General features: G+C 48.6%; 1 pseudogene; it reads left to right on the top strand.

Moving 5' to 3' along the window:
- Positions 1 to 5,473, top strand: part of LOC120545574 — a 19,957-nt pseudogene that overhangs the window by 8,197 nt on the left and 6,287 nt on the right.

Here is a 5,473-nt window from a genome sequence, read left to right as displayed (position 1 = left end):
CTAGGTAAAGGTAGCCACTATGAGTAGCCATACAGGTATGCTTACTATGGTAGTTAACCCTAAGGTAGCCCTTATGTACAATTGTATGCTTACTAGGTGGGTAAAAGATTGTAGCCACTATGGTAGCCATACAGGTGAAGCACTGTAGAGTTAAGGTTAGCCACTATGGTAGCCATACAGGTTAAAGTACTAGAGATTTAAAAGGGTAGCCACTATGGTAGCCATACAGATACGATGGCTAGGCCCACAGTGTGAAGCAAGGTAGCCACTATTGGTGAAGCCATACATAGTGCGGGTAAAGCTTACTAAGGGTAAAGGTGTAGTTTGGTAGCGATGCAGGTAAGCTTACTGGGGGCACTATGGTAAGACATACAGGTGAAACACTACTTATGGGTAAAGGTGTAGCCACTATGGTAGCCATACCGAAGGTTGAAGCTTACTATATGGTGAGGTGTACTATGGTGGTATGCATATGGGTGAGCTTACTATGGGTAAGGAGATTGACCACTATGGTGTGGCATACAGATGAAGAACTTACTATATGTAATGGGGTAGCCACTATGGTGGATGTACAATTGAAAACACTATGGGAGTTAAGTGTACTACTATGAGTGACAGCCATACAGGTGAGCTTACTATAAGTGGTGGTGGGGCACTATGGTGGGGGGGCGCGGGTGCCTGGCCATGCAGATGGAAGCACTAAAGGGTAGGAGTGGTTACTATGGTGGGGTGGGTGAGCTACTACAAGATTGGTGCCACTATGGTGGCTCCATCCAGGGTGAAAACACTATGGGTAAAGGGTTGGCACTATGGTGGTAGCCATACAGATGGCTACTAGTTAGGGTGTACTATGGTGAAAGCGCCATACACGGTGAAGCTTACTATGGGTGAAGATACGGTAGCCACTATGGTGGTTGTGGTAAAAACCATACAGATGAAAACCTTACTATGGAGTTAAAGGGTGCTAATGGTGACGCATACAGATGAAGCACTGGTGCTACTATATATGGTCGGTGGCCACTGGGGTGGATGGTAATGCATACAGATTAAAGCTACTATGGGTGGGTGTAGACTATGGTATGATACAAGATGGTGAAACACTATATAGTGGGTGTGGCCACTATGGTGGCCTATACATACAGGGTGAAGCACTGGGTAGGGTGGCCACTATGTGGTGGCCGGTGAAGATGGCTTTACTATGGGTAAGGGTTAGCCACTATAGGTAAGCCATACAGGTGAAACTACTAAGGGTAAGGTTGTAGCCATATGGTGGCCATACAGTTAACACTTTGGGTAGGGAGCCACTATGGTAGGCCATGCAGATTGAAATACCTAAGTGGTTGGGTGGCCACTATGGTGGCATGAGGTGAAGCACTGCTTATGGGTAAAGGTGTAGCCACTATGGTGACCATACAGATGACACTAAAGGTGAGTGTAGCGACTATGGTAAGAGGCTTTGGCATACAGATGAAGCTTACTAGATGAGGTGTACCACAATGGTGGCAACCATGCCCAGGTTAACTTACTATGGGTGGGTGGCCAGCTATGGGGGGTGAAGCCTATAAGATGATGGGTAGGGTAGCCACTATGGTGGCCATGCGGGTGAAGCACTATGGGTAAGGGTAGCCACTATGGTGGCCATACAGATTAGACACTTACTAAGGTGAAGTTAGCCACTATGGTAGCCATACAGGGTGAAGCTTACTAAGGTTAAGGTTGGCCACAATGGTGGCCATACAGATGACTACTAAAGGTGAATTAGCCACTATGGTATGCATACAGATGTAAGCTACTATGGGTAAGTTTGTGGCCACTATGGTGACCATACAGATTGAAGCACTTGCTATGGGGTAATGGTAGCCACTATGGTAGCCATACAGGGTGAAACTTATGGGTAGGGTAGCCACTATGGGTGTATACAGATTGGCTGCTACTATGGGTGGGTGAGCCACTATGGTGGGATTGAGCTACTATGGTGAGATTGCCATATGGTGACATACAGGTGAAGCACTATGGTTAAGATGTAGCCACTATGGTGGCCATACAGATGGCTACTAAGGTGAGGGTTGCTACTATGGTGGCGCATACAGGGTAAACTTTATAGGTGGGTCGCATATGGTGAGCCATGCAGATGAAAGACTATGGGTAAAGGTTTACAGCCACTATGTGGTAATACAGTACAGATTAAGCACTTACTATGGGTAAGGGGTAGCGCACTATGGTGACCAGTACAGATTGAAGCACTGTATGGGTGAGACTATGGTGGCCATACGGGTGTAAGCTTACTATGGGTAGAGATTGGCCACTATATGGTGACCATACAGAGATGATACTATGGTGTTAGGGTGCCCACTATGGTGGATTACAGATTGAAGCTTACATGGTTGGTGGCCACTATGGGGTGAAGCCATACAGGGTACATTAGCTACTATGGGTAGGGTGGCCACTATGGTGACCATGCAGATTGAAGCTACTATGGGTTGAGTTGGCCACTATGGTGACCATACAAGGTGAAGCTACTAAGGGTAGGGTGAGCCATATGGTGGCCATGCAGATTGAAGCTTACTAAGGTAGGGTTAGCCACTATGGTGGCCATACAGTTGAGAAACTACTAAGATTGGTGGCCACTATGGTGGCCATACAGATTGAAACACTAGGGTGGGTGGCCACTATGGTGGCCATACAGGTGGCTACTATGGGTAGGGTAGATATGGTGGCCATACAGATGTTACTATGGGTAGATTGTGCCACTATGGTGTCTATGGATTGAAACGCACTATGGGTGAGTTAGCCACTATGGTATCATACACAGATTGAAGCTTACTATGGGTTAGATTGTGGCCACTATGGTGTGCGTACGGGTAAGCACTATGGGTGAAGATTGTGGCCACTATGGTTGCCATACAGTTGAAGCTACTGAGGATGGTGTGAAGCCACTATGGTGAGCCGTACAGTTGAAGCACTGAGTGGGGTGCCTATGGTGATATACAGATTGAGAACTTACTATGGGTGGGTAGCCATATGGTGACGCACACAGTATAGGCCGTAAGTTGAGTTACTATGGTGATACAGTGAACACTATGTGGATGGGGGGGGGGTAAGGTGTGGCCATATGGTGGCCAGTACAGATTGAAGCTACTATGGGTGAGGTTGCCCCTCATGGTGTGCTGGATGAAGCTTACTATGGGTGGGTTGACCACTATGACCATACAGGATGAAGCTTACTATGGGTAGGCCGGGGGGGCCATATGGTGGTATACAGATTGAAACTTATATGGATGAGGTGTACTATGGTGGCCATGCAGGGTTTGTAAAAAAAATTAAATTAAATAAATAAATTTTATATAATAAAAAAAAAATAAAAAAAAAATTTACAGCTTTACAGTTATAGGTAAGGTAGCCACTATGGTAGCCATACAGGTAAGCTTACTATAGGTAAGGTAGCCACTATGGTAGCCATACAGGTAAGCTTACTAAGGTAAGGTAGCCACTATGGTAGCCATACAGGTAAGCTTACTATAGGTAAGGTAGCCACTATGGTAGCCATACAGGTAAGCTTACTATAGGTAAGGTAGCCACTATGGTAGCCATACAGGTAAGCTTACTAAGGTAAGGTAGCCACTATGGTAGCCATACAGGTAAGCTTACTAAGGTAAGGTAGCCACTATGGTAGCCATACAGGTAAGGCTTACTATGGTAAAGGTAGCCATATGGTAGCCATACAGGTAAGCTTACACTATAGGTAAGGTAGCCACTATGGTAGCCATACAGGTAAAGCACTATGAGTGGGTAGCCACTATGGTGGCCATACAGGTGAAGCTTACTATGGGTAAAGGTAGCCACTATGGTAGCCATACGGGTAAGCATACTAAAGATGGGTAGCCACTATGGTAGCCATACAGGCTAAGCTTACTGAATAAGGTGGCCACAATGGTGCGCCATACGGGTGGCTTACTGGGTAGTGTGGCCACTATGTTGGTAGCCATACGGGTATACTATATGGGTAGGGTGGCCACTATGGTGCTATACAGGTGGCTTTACTATGGGTGGGGGTAGCCACTATTGGTGGCCATACAGTGGTAAGCTTACTAAGTTGGGTGTAGCCACTATGGTGGCCATACAGGTAGGCTTACTATGGGTAAGGTGGCCACTATGGTGGGGCACGATGGTAAGCTACTTATGGGTTATGGTTGCAGCTATGGTGGCCATACAGGTGAAACACTATGGTATGGTGGCCACTATGGTGATAATTACGATGGTGGTAAAGCTTACTAAGGTAGTGGGCCACTATTGGTAGCCATGCTAGGTAGGTTATGGGTAAGGTTGGCCACTATGGTGATTATACGATTGCCTATGGGTAGGGTGGCACTATGGTGGCCATACAGGTGACGCACTATGGGTGTGGTGGCCACTATGGTGACATACAGGTGGCTACTATAGGTATGGTAGCCACTATGGTAGCCATACAGGTAAGCTTATTCATTTTCATCCATCCAGCCCAGTTTACTGCAACTTAATTGTATACAGTACATGTAGTAGGGGTCCCTATATGTCTTTAGCTAAGGGGTCCTTGGCCTAAAATCGTTGAAGCCCCCTCCCTAAACTACAGACCAACAGGACACGGTCCAACAGGACCCGGTCCAACAGGACCCGGTCTAACAGGACCCGGTCTAACAGGACCCGGTCTAACAGGATGTACCCAATGTTTGGGTTTTACTTCCAGGTCCAATCTGGACCCGTTGAACCAGTACAGCGAGGACCAGATCTGGGACGCCCTGCAGAGAAGCCACATGAAGGAGTGTGTGAGTCCAAACTCTCATTCCCCCTGCTCTGGTGTTCTCCCTCTCATTCCCCCTGCTCTGGTGGTTTCCCCTCTCATTCCCCCTGCTCTGGTGGTTCCCCCTCTCATTCCCCCTGCTCTGGTGGTTCCCCCTCTCATTCCCCCTGCTCTGGTGTTCCCCCTCTCATTCCCCCTGCTCTGGTGTTCCCCCTCTCATTCCCCCTGCTGTGGTGTTCCCCCCTCTCATTCCCCCCTGCTCCTGGTGGTTCCCCTCTGCTCTGGTGTTTCCCCTCTCTCATTCCCTCTGCTTCTGGTGTTCCCCCTCTCCATTCCCCCTGCTCTGGTGTTCCCCCTCTCATTCCCCCCTGCTCTGGTGTTCTCCCCCTCTCATTCCCCTGCGCTGGTGGTTCCCCCTCTCATTCCCCCTGCTCTGGTGGTTCCCCTCTCATTCCCCCTGCTCTGGTGGTTCCCCCTCTGCTCTGGTGTTTCTCCCTCTCATTCCCCCTACTCTGGTGTCTCCCCCTCTCATTCCCCCTACTCTGGTGTCTCCCCCTCTCATTCCCCCTGCTCTGGTGTTTCTCCCTCTCATTCCCCCACTCCTGGTGTTCCCCTCTCTTTCCCCCCTGCTCTGGGTGTTTCCCCCTCTCGTTTCCCTGCTCTGGTCCCCTCTCATTCCCCCTCTGGTGTTGTTCC

Source organism: Perca fluviatilis, chromosome 2 (genome assembly GCF_010015445.1).
Source record: "Perca fluviatilis chromosome 2, GENO_Pfluv_1.0, whole genome shotgun sequence".
Classification (NCBI taxonomy): domain Eukaryota; kingdom Metazoa; phylum Chordata; class Actinopteri; order Perciformes; family Percidae; genus Perca; species Perca fluviatilis.
Note: the sequence above shows the minus strand (reverse complement) of the source record. Positions and strands in the feature narration are given on the sequence as shown.